Source organism: Bombus affinis, chromosome 8 (genome assembly GCF_024516045.1).
Source record: "Bombus affinis isolate iyBomAffi1 chromosome 8, iyBomAffi1.2, whole genome shotgun sequence".
Taxonomy (NCBI): Eukaryota; Metazoa; Arthropoda; class Insecta; order Hymenoptera; family Apidae; genus Bombus; species Bombus affinis.
In genome coordinates, this window is record NC_066351.1 from 2,825,275 (window position 1) to 2,846,538 (window position 21,264).

A 21,264-nucleotide genomic window follows, 5' to 3' on the forward strand; every position below is an offset into this window, starting at 1 on the left:
GGTGCTTTTTTGTCGAATTTGCAATTTTTATGCTATTTTTTGGCTAAAGGGAGTAGTTAACCTTGCAGTGATCTTTAAAATTTGATGCATCGATCTTGGTCTTGTTTTAATAAAAAAGACTTTTAACTTTTAGGTCGTCAATAATCATACCGTTAAAATCGCCCTCCATATCTATGACCTGTGGGTATACGAAAGTCTAAACTGGACCAAAACCGAGTGTACGTAACAATAGGTTGAAATAGAACAAAACCTGCACGGATTCAGACAAGACCGTACAGTTTTTAAAACAGAACGTTAATAGATCGAGACAAGACTGCCTACGGCTTCAAAAAATGGATAGAATGTGAGCTTAAATCTAGGTAAAGGTAAATAGAACAAGAAATATTTTTGCACGAAGTTGCATAACAGACACAAGCAGAAAGAGTAAGTGTCTATAACATAAAACTGATATAAAATATTATTATGTTTAATGCATTTCCAGGAACATGTTAAATCATAGATGAAAATTGATTCAATGATAATTGAAAAAAACGATTAATGCGAGAATCAGAACGAGAAAGAGTAATTCTAAAGAAATACAAACAAACTTATCATTGAATAAAAGTACCATAAAATGACCAGTTCAACTCAATTACTGGTATAATTGACGAACCACAAACGCGATAAGAATTTTTTATCACTGACTACACGCATTTATCGACCGGCTATGTGCACAGAAGTTATAAAAGTTACAAAGGATCTAAGTGGAAATAGCCATTTAAATATTCAGTATTTCGCGGACACGACTAACTCCAACTGAAACTCGTCAGTTCTCAAACGAACGTTAATGCCTCGATCCGATTCCTTAATTCGACACATTTTCTTCTACCCAAGCATACAAAGCACTATGAGATTTACTCGTAAGGTGAAGAAAACGCGGCCTCAAGCTATTAATACATTCCTGTTATGGATAGGATGATAATGAAGACAGAAACAATGGAAAACTGCAATTTCCAGACAACTATAATAATTATACGTTTCGTCCTTTCATTCACGGCTGTGTCTATAAACACACACACACACACACACACACCAATGACGATGAAAATCAATGACAGAAGTAAATTAATTCGCTCTAATTTGGTTTAATTCAAACCGGTTCGACAATGAGCCCGTACAACGATATAAATGTCGATTTACGAGATATTTAAACGGCTCCGAGATTCTTTAAATTCTACAAAATCACCGAATTTTCAGTGTAACCGATCCGTTAATTCGACGGTAGCTTTTCCTGATTGCAATTCGATTTGTTCGAATTCGACTCTCGTTATTTTCCAAATAAATACGAAACATTGATGCAATAGTTCACGAAAGTATCCGTACACTTATAGAAACCTTTAATGAATAGATTATGCGTATTATACGAAACATTTTGAAATTTCGTTACCACTGTAACAAGGCACGACTGTCATAATGATATTAATCAAATTAGAAATCAATTTGAAAATGTATACATATAGAAGCTACGAGATATTTTCTGCAAACATATAATTTAAAGGAAAAAATTAGTATAAAGCGAAATATCCATCTTGATCATACATATAATAATGGTAAAAATGATTCCATTAATTTATCAATATAATCATGATAATCGTGTCTCATCGCAATGTTAACGACATTTCAAGATCTATAACATTTTATAATATATCCACAATCCACCGAATGTGTTTCTTCGAAACTTTGGATTTAAAATTGACATAAAAATAAAAGAAGCAACATTAGAATAGGAACCAGATTAAATGGAATAAAAGGGACGTTCGTCAGGAAATGAAGAGCGAGTTCACGAAGTGGTAACACGTCGCAAGGACTTCACTCGCGCCAGTGTCAGGAAACGACAAACGAGTTGCGAAGCTCCTTTTGTTATAACACGAAGACCGATAACGTGAGAACTCGCGAACAGAGGTAAGTATTGTTAAGCAGGAAATTCGTCCTTCTTACCCCTTCGAGAGACGGTCAATATTTGCGAGTTAGTCTCTTGGTTCGTCCCAGGAATTTTCTTCCGTCCCCCTTTCTACCGAGCCGAATTATTATCGGGGAAAATGAAGGAAATGAGAGAATCCTTCGTGACAACGATGATACCTTGTTCAGTTTTTGCTGGCAAAAACCGGTCGCCTCTTCGTTGGTGCCTCTCACCCCTTTCCGTACGCCATTCGACTACGTAATGAAGTTTGAGGTTTAACTAACTAGCCGTAACTTGGACGCTGCCCACGTAATAAGGATATCACGGGGGAATAGCGGGGATAAGGAGACCCCATAAATGGACCGTGTACCTTGCTTCTGATAAGTTAAAGGAACCGTGTAAGGAAAATCGAATTAATAAAGATTGTTCAAACGAAGAAGGGAAAAGAGTTCAACCTGGATGAAAAGAGTGACGAAGACTATAATTTAATTACTTTACTTATTCGAGAATTCTCTTACTCCCTTAGTCTTAATATTTAACAGCCAACTGCCGCGTCTACAGGTTAGATTCGTGAATAGAGAGAGGGAGAGGGAAAGCCGGTAAATTTGTTTTCCCTCGCGTTCGAAAGCAAGGGCTGGTTTTATTACGTTACCAGGCGGTAGATCATAATCTTTCTCGAGCTTTCTGACACTCGCCCGTTGACAGCTTTTCATTTTCCTCGCATTCAGAGGGATCCATTTTCCATGTTATATTTACATTGACGAAGAAACGTTTTATATGTATAATATGTATATTATATATATATTTTCCCGTTACATTTGGAATTCAGGGAAATTCTACTACATGCGGCCACACAGGAAGTTAATTAGACCCACGCCACTGTTCGAACTATATTTAAATTTCGCGTTAATGCGGGCACCATGATCATAGCCAACGGAATAGCAGCGAATAAATCAGCGAAGCATTTACTTTGACGATTAAAATGTAGTAGGAGAACGCGTGAAACGAACCTGGCAATCTCTATTTTCTGTTACAGAACACCGGCTCCATTCGAATGGAGCTTTTTCTTCATTTGCCAAGACCGAAACATCGCGAGATCACTTCCACGATACAAAAAACATTCTTCAAGATTATCTACCGGAGAAATGGCCAGGAATTTTTAATTTCTCACCGTCTACCATTAAATTTTACGTCTGTCTCTCTAATCTACACCTCACTATGGTTTAGTCCCCTCTTGGTTTCAGGCAACCCTGTATTTTCTCGTACCTCTTTTCAATATGCTACCTTGGTACATTGCTTTCAGTTTTCTCCTGCGTTTATTTCGCTTGTGATGCAAATTGAAAGTGGATTAATGTTTGTGTGTAAAGTCTGACGTGTATTCGAATTAAAGAAGAGATACATCATATTCTAATTTTATTGAGCAGTTTTTAACGTTATGCTCAATCGGATTTGATAACACTTTCGGTCACATTTTTATTTTACGGAATAGCTGTTTCAAAGCTAAGTACAACAAGTCATAAGATAAACTAAAAAATGTCGTTAAGAGTTTCCATAACCATACTAAAGGAAGAACAGTCAACGGAAGAAAGCCAACAGCGTATCGTTAGAATATCATGAATTACGCGTCGCGATAAAAGCAACTCTGATCAACCAAAGTATTCAGCGCACTGAATGTTTGAAAAGAAGCTCTTGAGCAACATTTTCCGGAGTCGCAATATTGTCTTTGTAAAAGCAATTGACAATAAATGTAATATTTGATAACAGAATTATAGTCATTCCGATACAAAATGCACATGAGCAAAGGAATCAAGAAGCAAACACACTCGATGATAGGACATTCAAAAATAGAAATAAAAAAATGATAAAACTGGGATTGTATTTAAGACCTATGATGGAGAAATAATCATTTTTTTTATCATTAAAGTCTTCTGCCTTCTTGACAAGTATACATATATTTCCATAGGTAGCAAATTCTAAAAAAAGAAATTTATACTAACGTTATACCTATACGTATAGTAATTGGACCACGTAGAAAAATGTTCAATGTAAAAAAAACGTTCAAAATAATATGTAAAAATATACAAAATATTTCAAGTAAAATACTCGTTATAATGTTTAAAAGGTTTTTCTTTGCTAAAGGACCTTTAGTGATCTTCAAAGTATAAATTTACATAAACATCCTCAATTAAATAATAAAATTTCAAATGTGAAATCTATGGTATCCAACGAATTGACCGAACTTTTGATCAAATTATTCTTCAATAAAAAGCACGATCAAGTACTATACGTCGATAGAAGTCAAGTAGAGATTCATCAATGGGAATAAAAACAATTTACTAGAGATTATAAAAGAATATTTGGGCGACTGGTTATTTCATCTTGGCAGTTTAAGAAGTAAAGAAAGCAAAGCTTCTCAGACGATGGTTGCGCAGGTTCTCACAGTACTCTAGGGTGCATTGACCGAGGAGTAAAGGCGGCTGATGACAGAAACTGCAAAATGAAGGTCTAAGTAGCGGAGAAGCTTGAGCCGCCACGTGTGTATTCCGAGAAGCATGTGGCCGGGCTCGACGAGTAATCCGGACTACCATTCGCAGCCACGAAAACTAAGTACGTGAAACGAATTATTATCAGACCGCAGAACGAGCTTCCAAGGCGTGCGCCATCTACGGAAAGCTTCGCTATCAGCTTTCATCCTTCCTTCCACGGACCGGTTTCTGTGAATTTACCTTAGCCTCACCGCATGCCGCCCTCTTTTTTTCAACTCGATTCTCCTCAAAAGCCCCGGAAATTCGTACTTCCTGGCACGGTTGCTTAAATTAGTGTGTATGTGAGAATTTGACGATCGTTTCGAGCGGAAAACTACGGTATGCGGATGCAACTGCTTTCCAGACGGATTCGTTTCTCCACGCGGCGAGCATCCGTGTCTGACGTAGTACGCCTCCGTGACTTAATCTACTGCCAACTACCTTACCACGAACCCTTGCCTGGCTTTGTTCCCATCTATGGTAATGTTGTATATGATAGTATCGCATGCGAATAATGCACCAGTAGTTATATAATAATTAAAAAAATAAAAGACAGCCTACAGGTTTTCTACGTCTATAAGTATCACTATCATTTATGTGATAAATTGTGAAAGAGCAATGATTTTTCTTTCGAAGAATTTATAATAGGCATTTATTAATTAGACTACGTTGTTGCTAAGGAAAGTGTATGTAAAATTATGTGGATGTTCAATGGGTAGTGACATGTAGAGGAGGTTTAATTGTTTAATGTATGATTGAGGAATGAAAAATAGTCCGGCGGTGCGTTAAATAATATGTATTACAGAATACAAATATTCTTTTCGAAATGTCTTAGAAGGTCTAACCACAAAATGGGAAAGATGGGGGTGCCTTCCCTTTGGAACAGCACGACATTCATTCGAAAATTTTAAGGAATAACGTATAATACATATGTACAAAAATAAATATATTAATCAATAATTGAAAAAATATCTTATATCTATTTATTTTATATCTCAAAATATATAAATTGCAAATATTGACTGACTAACACGAGAGGAAGATTATATAATAAAATCACTACAAAATTGCAAAATTGTCCGAAATTACGTATAACAGAGGATCCTCAACGTTAGTTTTAATTTGACAAAACTTCCATTAAACCAATATTGTGGTGCGCACGAGCAATACTTCGACGGAAGTTGGCCTGGAATTCAAGCTGAAATACCAACCAACGTCTGGCACACTTCCCCTCGCAAGTATTTTCAGTCTCGTTTACGCCAACTTAACGAATCCTCGGAGACTGTTTACGAGAATCTCACGAGCATGCCCTTATCCTTACGCCAGTTCGATTAAACCGATCACATTCCACTACAAAACGATAGATCGTGTTTACTTCGAACGATCTTAATTTGTAAAATTCAACAACCTACGAAAAGTAGAGAAAGAAAGGAGTGTAGTTCCTCTTTTACCACGAACGTGTCGGATATTTAAGACTTTACCAAGTGCTTTATGCACAGCACGTCCTAGAATCCCGCTACAGACGAGAACGCACAGCTCAGTCAAAAATTCCTTTGCTTTATGACAAAATACTCGCTACGACTCTGCTACCGCCTCGTGCCCAGCATGTTATTTCGTGACCCCGACGATCCATCCCTGTCACCCTCGATCCGAATTGGCAGACTTTTTTCTACCCATTTGCACCCATCGGTCGAAGTATCCTTAATGCATTTCATTGAAATTCAAACATTTCACGGGAAAAATTACAAATAAATGTTTCATAACGTGATGAAATAATTTTGCATCGAGCCTACAACGAAGTTACATTGCTAGTTATACCGTAGTAAATTTCCTCATGGTCGAAAGTAATTACAAATACCATGATACGAGGTGAAATATTTAGCAACTGCAGTACTTCAGACGTATAAATTAAAAGTTTCATTCCAGAGCATAATGGGTGGGAAAGGATAATGTCGTATAAAATTATGAAAAATACTTCGATGAAAACGATGATGATTCTTGACATTATAATGAAACTCACGTTAAAATCATAAACTCTTATTGGTTTAATTTTACTCCCAATAATATTTTCGATAATTATTTACAAGTGTACCATCAACGCCATTTACGATGCTTTTCTGAATATGTTATAACAACTTTTTCCCATACATATAACGGTCGGTCGGCCTTAGTTCCGAGATATTTGCAAAAAACCGTCGGCAGTTTCAGCTCCACATACAGTAAATTCTGCCTATAATTACGCATCCATAGTAGTGATATATAAAAATCAAAATACAATATTTGCCATATTTTCTTTTTTTTTCTTATTTAAGACTATTCAAAAATATGTCAACGATCAAATGATCATAGAGTCCCTAACCTGTTAATAACTACCACAAATTTGAATTAACCTACATTCAAGCGTTCAAATTATATTCGATCAATCATAAAATGAATCGATCAACATAATAATTTCATAATGCAATAAAACTCTAAATCGTGTAAAGCTCAGATTGGTACGTATCCTACAGAAATGTAACACGTTTCTTTCCGCGTTATTCATCGTGAAAACGAACGCGAGCTGCTGTAAATACCGACTAAGAAGTTTGTCCGACCCGTTTTATAAGAACACGGGAAATGATAGCGCACACGCGCTCAAAATGTGCGGCTCGTTGGTAAGAAGTACGTGGCGATAAATCCTGAGCGTGACCTGGGCCACTGGCTTTCCCGCAGCGTTTTGGTTTGCTTGTGCTGCAGCTTGCTCGGCCACCGTTGAGAACCAAAATATTACCTTGTTCCATGCACCGAGGATAATCCGATCCGAATAATTTTGCGATGGATAAACTGTCCTCCAATGAGCGAACGATATGCCAACGATAATAGGTGTAGTCATAATCAAGTAATGTTGATGTTTCGAGTATTCGGACTAATAAATGTGAGAAATGAAACGATGATTAGTTGAAACATTAAATAAGTTTGAAAAAAGACACTGTTGGGCCTCACAAAGTTTATAGATATTATATAGCAAATAAAAAACGCTTTACTAAAAAATATTGACCGTAATAAATATACATTGCATAAATTAATGTTTAAGTCAGGATCATATTCCATGTCAAATTAATTTTTATATCCACTCCTTGTATTTATAGATTTTCTTTTTTTTAAATAATTATTATAAAGTCAATCTTCATTACAGCATTAGACGAATAACACATCAGTTTACGTTAAATCTATAGGATTTTTGTCACTCTTATTCCTTAAACCCAATTCATAATAGTGATTCTATAATTGTTTTAAATAGCCTATTTATTATAATAAACAGAAATAAATATAAATTTCAATATATTATTGTATATGAGAATTATTTTTCTTATATCATGCTATTTTGATTTGCTCGCTACTTGGCTTGAAATTTGCACCAACTATATAGATGCTGTATATAATGATGTTATGATTATTTTTGTAACTAATTAGAAAGGTTAGAGGATCAATTCAATTTCAAAGGAGTTGTTGGACGTCACTTGGAATTTTCACAGGGAAACCTAATACAGACGAGTTTATCGAGCCTCTAGTAGGATTTGAGCTGTTGTTTCCACCATTCGCGTTTTCACGGATTATGTTTGGGTTTCGACGAAAAGCACGTCAACGGACAGATTGAAATTTCAAGTGTGCGATTTTGTTAGTGCCGAGTGAGTGTTTAGATGCATTCAAAGGGCATTGTTTCAAGCGTCGTCAATGGAAACTTTCGTTTACTTTGAAAATGTGTCCTTTGTTGCCTGATATCTTTATGTGACATATGAGAAACCAATGTTTTGCCTAAAATATTGCAGCAAATACAAGAAGAATGTCATCTGAATATTTTATATTTTCTACCAGAAATATTTTAAAAAAACTTTAAGAGGCATTTTTATCTTCTTAGAAGCGCATGTTACGATAGTGCAAGATTTTGTTACCGAGAAGAAATCTCTATACAAGGGCTTTTAGAAGCTGCCAGTTATCTTAACAATACCAGTCGGCTTTAGGATTGAAGTAGAAGAGTTACTGTTGGATGCTCAGTTATCTAAACCCCAACATACTAATAATAGTTATTCGTGTAAATATTTCGTTCTCTACTTCTTAATCATCTGATCTTTGCCTCTTTCAAAGTTCGATCTTTATATCAGGTTCTATATTTCATTTAGATACAGAGTACTAAATTATTATAGTCATATGAAAGTACTGCTAACCAATATGCAATTTATCCTAAATTTAATTAGTACAGATAGATTTATTATAATTTCAGTCCCCATGGAGCCATAGAATGGACTTGGTTTGCAATATTCCTTATCGACAGTCACCCTTCCCGACGATATCTCTGATCTGTATTGTATACAATACTCTATTGGTTCTATTGTTTATCAACTTCCTTCCACTCTCCTTAACCTAATATTAACATCCATATAGGGTTACAGAGTATAACGAGCAGTGACACAACACAAACAGATGGGGCAGAAAACATAAAAAGTACATCAGGTACTCGTACGAACTCATACATATTAAAGTCTAAAAAAAATCTACCAGTAAATACCGCTAACTAGAACTGAAGTAAACTACATCTAAAAAACTAGACCTGAAGCTAGTTGATATAAATATAAATATAAATAAATAAATATATATATAATACTAATGAGACAGGAATATACAGATAACCAATAATGAAATTTAATTAGTGTGCAAATACTATAATAAATACAATGATGTGCTAGCTTGTCAGGCACTGTATATACATGTAAGATTACTTCAATACAAAATTAGAAAATGATATAAACTTGTCACGCGCACTTTTAACCAAAACTCCTCATTAAAAGTTCAAACAGTTTTACTCGCAATTCCACAATTGTCGCAGATTATATCGTATCGGAAAATACTCCTCTTGAAATTTGTATATTCATCGAGCAAAACGTAATGATACTACATAAATCAGTTACAGTTCGTAACGGTGTCTCATCAGTCATCTCTCTTACTGACAATAACTTTCCAGCGAGTTAAATGCCAAAATTTGTAGGTCACGTTCTCTTTCTCCCTTTGCTTCAATAAGAACGCATCCGTTATACGAATTAATATTAAGGTCTGGAAAGCAAGCCGAATCAAATCTCATGAAATCGCTCGAAAGCGCAAGTATTATAGTTTCTCCCGTCGACAAATCTACGAATAGACAAACTAGCGAAATCACGTACAGGGATGTATGCATTTATAAAACGTCACCTTTCCGTATCGCGTTAAACAATCATATCTGATATGAACCACAGAGGATGTATATTGCATATAAATGTGTTTAGAAATCGCGCGCGATCGCCAAACAAAGCACCATTAACTCGAAAATGAAAATTGAATCGCAACAGACCACGTGTTGAATCGCAAATGACGTTGTGTAGAATCAACTTTGCAGAATTGCACATAAAGTATACAAGGGAACAATGTTGTAAATGTAAACTGCTTCGTTACTGCATCGATCTACGAACATTTTTTTGGAGATTACACGTCAACAAGACTTGACATCGTATTAGCATAAATTATAAAACTGGTAATTTACCAAAGTGTTGTAAGTGTTGAATACCAGGGTGTGGATCGAGAAATTGTATGATTTTAATACCAACATATATTAAATATATTTAAACTGCAATATAATACACGATTACTCTTCTTCCTATCCAGTTTACGTTTCACAGGGAGTTTTTGAAAAAAGAAAGTTGACTTGTCGCGTTGGCAGCTGGTTAATGAATGTGCAGAGGAGTTCTTGTGGAATTCCTTAGACTGGGAAAAAATAGGAAAGATTAAAGGGTTGATGTGCCGGGAATGTCTCTCGTCTTCGTTTCATCTAGAGATTACAGCAAGTATGTCCGGCTTGAGGCCACCCGTTCTTAAATACAATAGTTGTAAAAATGACCCCGACTAAGCAGCGATTGAATACAGTACAACGTACGGTTTCCAAATGCAGATACGGTTCCTAGAAAGGCCAGAATACAACATAAGTAAAAAAGATCAATTTGTTTTTATTAATTCAAATATGTCTATTATCTTCCCCCGAGGATGATTGAAAGATACTTTTATTGCATTTTTGATTGACTAACTGTTCACACTACTTAATATTCTTTAAACTGGATGACTAATTTTCAATTAAAATCACAAAAAGTTTTGGATATATCTGAGCTAGTTCTGTTTGGATATCTATAATGCATATTTTTTAAATATACGGTAAAAAAATTGAAAAAGAAGCAAAATATTGAAATGGACATGTTTTCCAGTTCATCAATATTATCGAGACGACCCAAGAAAACCCCAACGCATTCAAAGTCTGCTCGAAAAATAGAAGATAGTAAACTGAGAAAAAAATGGATGGTAGATGGAAAAACACATCGTCTGTAAAAATCTCACATACAACGTAGCAACAGCCGTCGTTATGAGAAATTCCATAGGAGTGGTTTTTAGGGTTGCGCGAGATGCTTATGAAATTCCGTCGAAAAGGGAATGAGCACAGCGGCGTTATAAATTCGCAACGAAACATAAGCCCAGTGTCCACAATCCACTGTCTACTGGTCATGTAATATGTTAGCAAATATTGGACAATTTTTACTAAATTATAAATAACATATGTTTCTAAACTTTCTACGATCATGAGAATTTACGAACATTTGGATTTATCATTATTAGTACAGTAAATTTGAAACACTCATCTATCGAATCGTAACGCGACTGCTGCAAAATTACAATGCAAAATCGCAAGAATATCACATTACTCGATTGCGCCAAGCTTTATCATCTTAGGAAAAATTATAGTAAACGTTTCATAGTACAATACACTGAATTGGATTACATTCAACTATTGATTAACCATTGCGTGTTGTGTCAGTCGCGGATTGTTAATGAAACAATAATCTACGCGCTGCTCGTATTAGTGATTGGTACACGATAAAATTACAGAGTCGGGTAATTAATGTTTGATAATAGCCGAGGACCCTCGGTAAAATTATATTCTCGCGAGTTTTACGCGGTCGGGTTACAATGCATAATCTATCGGCTACGAAGTCATGCATAATTCACGTCGTTACGAATTATTGCCTGTACTATTATACGAATGCCGAATGCTCGACATCGCGATGCTCCTATGTCTCGTTCGTTTCTCTATTGTTTGTCTGCCATCTTCTCTGTCGTCTCTCCAAACAATATGTGTAACAACTAGCAAACACACTAAAGTATCTATGTACAGTACATACAGAAAGTTTTTGGATATTTACTATAGAAAATTTATATGAATATATGAGCCTCTTAAAAACCAAATTGATCAATATTTTTAACTTTTTAATCTCATTGCATGGAACAAATGGCCTACCTATATAAATTGATTCATTGCAAGAAAATTACATAAATTTAATTTAAATTTAAAAAACATTTTAATATTTGTAATATTATCACCTTTCTGTACTTTTCAATTTATGGAGTCGATTAATAGGGCTTCTAAATGGCTCATATCGTACGTGTTCTATAAAAATATTTTGAAACTTCATATACATTGTAATGAAATACGACTGAAATTTCAAAATGTTTTATATAATAAACGTAACATATACATGAATGTTTTTTATGAAAAACACATATATGTTTGTTAAAATATGTTAAAAACTCTAGATGATTTTTCAAGCTTAATGTTTTAGGCAATCTTGGCTTTAGGCTAAGCACCGTCCCCTGTCCCTTACTGTTCGCTTACCAAAAAGCATCGTTGCCTTCTTCCACCACTCGGCTCACTTCGTGAGCAGATCCTTTAAGCTTTAAACGATGTGTCTACCCTCTGTTATTTGCAAATTACTTCACGCATCCGTCAAACAGTAATATCGACACCTAATAGCTCAATGCCTTGGAATGCCTTTCCAAACATTCAATCAAACACCCTGACGAGATCCTTCTTGAGTCTTTGGCTCATTGTCAGTTATGGTAAGGCTAAATAGCGGGGGACTACTTGCTATTATACTGTTTCGAGAATGCATTGCCGCTAACAGGTAAGTATCCAAATATTTTTATCAAGTATTGTACGTATATATATATTATATAATATTTTTATCAAGTATTGTACGTATATATATACCACATACTGTAGCAAATCCCACAAAAATTTTTTGGAAACCGAATTTCACGTAGAATTATTTCAATGGTAGTTATATTAGAACGTAAATATTGTAATTGTTAGAAACAACATCGTAGATTCATTTTATGTTACGGACGTGAGTTCTTTAGTTTCGTATTTGATTTCATATTCGTATGCAACCTCATCCTGGAATTTTTATGCAGCGCGTTCATACTCGGAGAAATTTTAGGCTCTAACCAGAACATGAAAATATTGAAAATTTATTTTCTCAAAAAAATTTGTTCTCTTTTGACCAATGTTTACAGAATTTTACATTAGTATCTAATATCGAACGTATAAATAGATTTCACAGCGAAAGAAAGAATTAAACGATTCCTATATCGAAAAGAACACGGTTCAAGCGTAACCAACAGAAAAATCCAGGTCATTTCGTAAATCTATCGTGAGCACAACGCAAACGATTTCGTGGTACGTTCGACGGAATACGTGGTCGTCGATCAATTTAAAGTACGCCGTCTCCAAAGGCATTATTCTCGACAAAGAGCCGGCAGAAACTTGCGAGTTTGGTTACCCTTAATTACACCCAGGTCCGGACGGAAAAGTTGAAGTCTCAGCGTTCCCTCCAATCCCTAAGTAAAAGAAAGAGAATGATGTGGGAGACGAGGGGAGGAAAAATCGACAGGAAAAGAAGGAAAAAGGAAGGAAGGGGAACGGGAGATGATCGAAACGCGAGACATTATCGGCGTGTCAAGAGTTTTCAATAGTTAACGAGCTTTTGATCTGATTATCGACGAAACTTTCGAAGAAGTGTGACAGCCTGTGCTCTCGAGCAGTAGCCCACGAGAAGAGTATAACAGACTAATTTCGTCATTTTAATCTGACTCGATGGAACTTAAATAATTTATAATAGCTAAATTGGTCTAGATGTTCACCGATTCTATAGAAATTATGGAATATCTTATCGGATAGATGGTAAAGAGAGAAAAATTGAAAATTATCAAAGTACAAAACGATCGAGTTTGTCCAGCACCCTCTCGATTTCTTCACGATATCTTATTTGACGCCGCTTGACTTCACCGACTATGCCGCGTCTGTATTTCCTTCGAGACCCTTTCTCTTTTCTTCTCCTTTCTCGATGTAGATAGCTTTCAGTCAGAATTATTTATTTTTCCATAGAGAACGTTGAGGGGAACACAACATATGATACAAACGACCAAGTGACTCGTAGTGCTGAATCTCTTCGAGGAGATTCTAGCTCGGCTCTCGAGTCGTTTCGATCATTGAGAAACAATAGAGAAAATCAACATTTCTCATCTATGAAATGAGAAAAATATCAAAACAATAACGGAAGCGATCCGGGATCGCGGTATACATTTATCACAGTTACTTGGTCACGAAGCAAGTAAAAACGGCCTTGCTCGTTTCTCAATGGCTCGTGGTTATACAACAAGAAAAACGGAGAGATATTTCCTTTCGTGATATGTGTATCCATGTTCGATGTGTGTTCAAAATCAGCAAACTTATAGAGGACGTCCTAAATATGGCATACAATACCGTACGTGCTTCGGTGAATTTAAGATCAACTACAGAACAAATCCTCTCGCCCCGTATAAAATGTTCCCAATAACTATCGAACGATTACTCTACTCAAAACAGTACGGAATTTTACGCTTATTATCATTTGTAATGATCATCGAAGGGATCAAGTATTAACTATTTGCGAAACAAAGAGAATCGATGATCGATTTTACTTCTTTTACTTACTTACTTACTTTACTTTTACTTTACCTACAATAAAAGAATAGAAGATGGAAGTAAGAGGAAGTTTTGAATAGAAGAAAAATACGTATTGCATGTTTGTTGAATAAGATACGGTTGATTTTCATTCATTCATTTCCACATATTTTTATATTCACGGTTACTATCATTTTGATTTTATGACTTGAAGGAAGTAGCTGCAAGTGAAACTTTTGTCGTTTGAAGGAAAGAAAGGAAGAAAATATAAAAAAAAATTCCTGATGAGGAGAACTTGTTACCATATAATAAAATGTTGATGCAATTTTTATGTTTTACTTATATTAAGATAGTATATGCTATCACTTGTTAATGTCTGAACATACTAGTAAATTTTAACATAAATTTGTTGAATTTCATGGAAATAACATAATTATATTTCCAAGAAGAACGTTTATTCAGATTATCGAAGTGCTTTCTAAGACTGCGTGACAAAAGTTGACGTTTCCTAAATTTTTTGTTATATTTGAAGGGAAGGGATGCAATGATGTTTCTCTATGAATAATACCGAAATAAGTAAGGCTAGATGTTATCAAGGATTTAGTAAGCAAAAATTGTCACATCCTCACCAATATCGTGAATCATAATAATCTAGAATCAGTAATTAACTGACTTTCACCCTCTCTGAAAAGTTTTTATTTGAGGAAAATAGTGTCATCCAACAAATTAATGGTAACTCCTATCTATACTTTCTATGTTTTTATGGAATTAACCGATTATAAATTTAAATTGTTTAATAAAAGAAACGATGTAACAATAGAAATAATATTGATAACCTTACTATTATTTTAGAACAATCTCCTTTATCTAACTTTATATTTAAAATGAAACAACTTGAAAGTAAAGAATTTTTCAAACAAAGTAATTCTACAATTACTATCACAACTGTCATTATTGCATAATTAGCTTTTAAAATTGAACTTTATCATACTAATATAACAACCAATATAAACAACAAATTCATTGCAAATCTTTTACCTTATAATTAATAGTATACTTTAGTACTTGGTATATTTTAACACTTTGACTGTAATGCCGAAATCACATGTTTCGCTCAGGACGCTTTGCGGGAGTATTTTTATTATTCAAAGCATATAATGGTAAAATAATAATAAATTGATGATGTAAGACAACATTCTTCCCCAATGGACCGTTTATCTTATTGGTGACCACGAGTAACCACCGTGGCACCTTAGTAACAGTTGATAGCGACATATTATAACAAGGTTTCGTTTATTTCAACAAACCATTCGCATTCGTTATTTCATCGTAAGCAAAACATTCAGAATATATTGTTGAAACGTGTACAAGATATTAATAAATAGTATTTGTTCATTCTACATATAATAGTAAGGTATGTGCACACTTTTAACTGTGCGACACGAAATGCAGAAGAAAGAAGGGCAAGCGTAAGTGACCACCTATTTTCCAAATTGTATTTATGAGCCACATTTATGTTTAAAGTGTTTTAACATAATGCATCGTTAGATGTAAGATTTGTTCTCATTTTTTTTATTGATTCTTTCTAATAAAAATTCATTGATTTTTCTAATAAAAACGTTTTGTTTTCTATGGGACACTTCTTATTTCAAAGTATCTTCTATTTATCGGTTATATTCAAAATGCCCTAACTGTCAATTCTGCATTCAATTTTTATTCAATTTGTGACGTCACAGGAGAAACCGTGGGGGGTCATATATGACCAACGTGGCAGTCAAAGTGTTAATAATATATTAGAGACTCTTTAACCCCTTGGCCTATAACCACGAGCGAGACTCGTGGTAAGGGATTTGTGCTATAAGCGAAAACCACGAGTCAGACTCGTGGTAAAGAATTTGTGCCATAAACGAAATCCACGAGTCTGACTCGTGGTAATTTACAAATTGCTAGCGATTCATTATCCACTTTGAAATAATAAATTGTTTTTGTTAACTAATCAATTGATCATGATTACGCCCTAGACGTCTTAAAAACACTATTTGTCCTCAAACGTTGTTTATTATTTCACAATTCCTTTTGTAGCCCCTAAATATACATGTCATAAAAAGTATACATTTTGCACCAGTTCGGGCACACGGCTGAACAGATGAATGGCACAGCGCGCGACCGAACTTCTTGCTTACTATGACTCGCGCGATCTGCAGATAGCGTGTAGGCCAAGGGGTTAAGAAAGGAGCACGATCTGTCATTATCTATACCATTGATCTATGTCACGTGTTATCTAGAATTATTATTTTCTACTTTAAATCCACCTTCTGAAATATTCTGTAACATGTAACTACATGTACAAAAGAGTTCTTTTTCCCGTTAATTGCGAATAAAAATTATTATTATTATCATTATCATCATTATCGTCGTTGAAATCGGAATCTTTAACTTTGACTGACAACATAGTATGCTTGAATCTATAGCAAACGTTATCTAGCTCATTGTTCTGCGATTTAATGTCTATTGCTGAAACGATATAGGCACCTTAAACGAACACGTACGGTACGTTAATCAGCATCCGTTGGAACGTGTCTTTACACCAAGTTCACGTATCTGTCGATCCGCCATGGTAAACTCATAACGCTATAATCGACGGTATTGCAATCTGTAACCATAGAATTGCACGGGATCGACGAATCTACATAATCGACCATGCTCAAACATGAAACACACGAATTTTGTCTCACTAATCTGACTTCAAAAACCTATCAATTTTGATCAGAAATCTTTTAAAAGAAACAATGTTGCTCTTAAACATCCTATGAAATCCACAAATTCTAAGAAATTTTCATAATATGTATTAGGTTTATGGAAAAGTATAATTTCGATTTTCGACCAAGTTCTAATAACTAGATATTGTTGATTTATAAGAATACTGAAACAGATTACAATAAACATGCAAAAAAGAATTGAAGACGTTGCTTGGAGAATTTGTTTTTCTTTATCATTACGAAATCATTGAAATGGAGAACTAAAACTGCAACTGTAACTAAAACTGTTTTCTTTCTATGGAAAGAGACATGTGTCTATAAAAAAAACTCCCAAAAACTTCCATCGACATTACTAGTTCTCTAACTTCAACTGTTTATTTGTCATCACGATTATATATTCAAAATACCTTAGAACAATGCGATCGCAGAATTTGCCCGTCGTCGGTAGCAACCTTTAAATCGAACCGCAAAACATCAACAGGCTGTTTGGGAGTGACACTGGCAACCACACATAGAGAGAGGGACAACTCTCTGTGGTTCACCTCTCCCTCCACGACTGCATGTGGTCACATCCCAGAACATTGACAGAAACAGTACGCTGAAAAGTATTTACGTTGAGCGAAGTGTTTTTTCTCAAAGTTTATCAAGCCGAACATTGTTTCGTTTCATGGAAAAACGTGGCTTTTAGTCTGACTTAACTTTACCAGAAACGGCGTACACGAAACGGTTAAACGAGAAAATCCCTATCGTCACGCTTCGATGTATGTATTCACATTTGATTCGTTAATTAAGGCTTTCAGCAAGCCATGTCTCGGATTGAGGGCGAAAAGAGTCTGTGCTTTCCAAGTGGAAAACACGTGCTCGTTATTCGAGGATGATTAAAGAAAATGCGCTTCTCGTAACTGCAAATCTTCAAAGCCGAACATTGATGAAGGAAACAAGATAAAAAAAACATAATAAAAACGAATAAAACTAAAGTTTTTATATCCTAGATGCGATGAGTTTTGTCTACGCGTATATTTCTCAGAGCTACAAGAATATATCGGAATTTTTCGCAAGAAATAACATCGGCGAAGTAACCACGACAATACTTGACGACTCTGTTCTTTGCGCGATTCGCATAAAACCACGCAAAATCTCGTCGCTTCGTAAAGGCAAGGAAAGTTTCTTACGATACGTTGATACCGTTTCTGATAACGTGTCTACCGATAACAATTTCAATTTTCAAAGCCCTCTACCCCTCTTGCAGCCTTACAGCCTGGTTCGATATCGACCCAAACCGGATGTGCGAGTTGACCCGGATTGAAAAGTTCCTCGAAACGGTCTTAAAACACAAAGAAATGAAAACGACTGTATCGCCGATTTGTGGATCTGACTTTCCATTAGCGAAATAGCCTTTCGCCTTCGGTTGGTCTCCACTTTCAGATACGCTGCGCTCCTCTTGTCTCTGTGTACCTGTCCTTTCTCCCTTTTTTCTTTTTTTCTTTAGATTCCTTTCTCCTCCGTTTTTCCTTCTCTGCCTTCTTTTATCGGTCGTATCCTCAAAAATTAAGTATCGCGTAACGCAGTAACGAAAACATCGTAGCCACATTTAAGGAAGAAATACGCGGATAATGGGACGCTATTATATTTGGCAAGTAATAATGGAACTAGCAGTTTTATAAGAGTAGCCGTTACGGAATGGAAAGGAGTCTCTTACGTCGATCGCTATATTCGAGACTCGTTGGAGAACGGAGTCCCGAGTAAGCTTTTCTCCGAGTCAATTATTTCGTAATGAAGAAATAACGGCATAAATCACGTTACAAGATCGCTACACCCCCGACCAGAATTTTAATCTAAATTGCAAACTGAAGATGAAGATGTTTTGAAGCAAAATATACTATATCCTAATGCAACAGTTTATTCAATTATGAGTATATGTATATGATGGTAACGTATTTTCGTATGCAGAATCTTGGCCTTGGTGGTTTGATTTTCAAATTGAAGATCAGAGGAACGGCATAAATGTTGGCTTTTTTTTATTTTAATGTCACTTTACGAATAAAAAGGATTATTTTAATATAAAATAGCGAAAATTAAAAAGAATCTCAGCTCCAAAAATATACGTATGTATCTAGTTAACAAAGTTTTGTAGAAGCTAAAGGTATAGGTTAAGACAAACAATATTTTAATATTATGACAAACAATAACTTGCATTTTATAAAGAGCGGAAAGTTATTTTAAAGTAATTTTAATGTTATGAAGAGGGGAAAATATAATTTATCGTGTTACTTTCTTGCAGTCTTCAATTATAACAGCTTAGATCTCGTTTACATTAGTGAAATTTCTATTCATATATACAAGTTATTTAATTTAAAATTAAAATAGTGTGAATTTAATCATTTCATAGGCAGTACGAATTATTTTTAAATGCGAATGTAAAAACGCGAATGTGAAAATACATTTTCGTTTCTGGAGCATACTGTTGTATTTAAACCTTTTACACTTTTTACTCCAATACATTAATTTAATAAAATAGATATACGTAGATATGAAAACTTGAAGATTCATAACAAGATCTATTAAGTAAATACGGATGTTAAAACTCGTTTCTAGAAAAATATAGATTTATACCATTTTTTCACTAAACTTCATATTATACTCTATACGTAAATCATACAACCTTTGTTGTTGTTTAACTTGTGTAAATTGAAATATTTTTCCAAAATTTCATAATTTTTTAAACTTACACATACTCCTGTGATTATACTAGGCCATATATCTATAGTAATTACTATTTTCTAAGTTTTGAATTGAATTAGATTAAATTAAGTTAAGCATACAAAATTAAAAAATTCTAGTCATAAAAGTTTAAGATACTTACTAGATAACCTTATTAATAAATCGAGCTCTATACATTACTGTTTCCTCTTCTTCCGTTCTTTCATTACATTGATATAAAGTTAATGTGGAACGTAATGCAACAATAAAGTATTAATCTCTAAAATATTTCAAAATACTTCTGCACTTTAATCGTAACTGTAATATGTAATAACATTTCCTAAGATATAATAGAAGAGGTAATTTATCAAAAGAAACTATGTAACTGATATCGTATACTATCCACGAACGGAGTTTCGCTCATAATTTTTCCAAACATCATTTATCCTGCCGGCCGTATAATGTAAGTTCAAATTGGACTTACCTAAATCTGTTTAAAAAATGCCTGACACTGATAGGCAAACCTCTGCATTTCGCAGTGGCAGATCGACAAAATCCGTAAAAGGAGCCGAAGATCGTGGTCCGTGTCTCTGTGAGCTAGTAGAAGAAGAAAAATGTCCCATCCACATCGATAGATAACGTAGAAAATCTATCGGTCCATACACTAGAAAAATTCCTTTACTCTCCACTCACGACTCAAAGTTTCGTTTCTGAAGACAATGGGGACTAATCTGTTATATCGATCGGTCACATATTGATCACTCTAATCGATACATCGATATACACAATTAATGGCGAACGTTTAGATTATAGGTTATGTCATAACTGTTCACCGCAGCAAACTAATCAAATTTCACGTTTCACACAGTGCCGCTCGAGATACTTGTCACGAGAAGTATAAACAACCTTTTTTGAAACGAGGAAACGTTTATAACTAGAAAACTGCTTTTCGATGAAACAGTCTTAAAAACACGAGCTACCGGACCGATTGTTACACCACTTTTCTTTCCAACTTCTCGCGCAGCTGGACCATCGATAAAACAACAAACAAGTTCCGTTAATTTATCGACAACATCGCGTGTACCGGAGTTTAGGCCAGCTGGTACGAAATTTTTATCGGCAAGCAGTCGATGTCGATAGGCACACGGTGTAGCTCACTCTTTAAACTTAAACGACCTCGTTAATCGGCGATTCTCGCAACGAAGACGAGAAGAACACCCGCTCCAAAACCGTGCGCGCCGAGGATCGGGCGGTGACTGAAACCACCATCCCGTCTCGCTCACTATAACCCCCTCTCTTTCACTCTTCCAACTTACCCCTCCTATGTGTTCAAGTTCGTTCCCTCTCTTTTCCATCGACAATGAACAAAATCTTCTTTTTCTAGTCGCCTCTTCGTCTCCCTGGCACTCACGGCATCTCTCTTGCACTATGCCATCGTCTCTCTTCGATTTTGTTCATCTTTTTCTCACCAATTACGGTACTAGTGCTTCTATCTCTCTCGTATCTGAT

At 35.1% G+C, this 21,264-nt stretch overlaps 1 protein-coding gene across 2 annotated transcripts in view; it reads right to left on the reverse strand.

Annotated features, from left to right (window-relative positions):
* LOC126919391 (uncharacterized) overlaps window positions 1–21,024 on the reverse strand; it is a 389,648-nt gene extending 368,624 nt beyond the window's left edge. For both annotated transcript variants that reach the window (XM_050728585.1, XM_050728582.1), the window contains exon 1: window positions 20,240–21,024. The gene's annotated coding sequence lies outside the window, so the exon portion shown is untranslated. The remainder of the gene's footprint in view (window positions 1–20,239) is intronic.
* Between the last annotated feature and the right edge of the window lie 240 nt (window positions 21,025–21,264).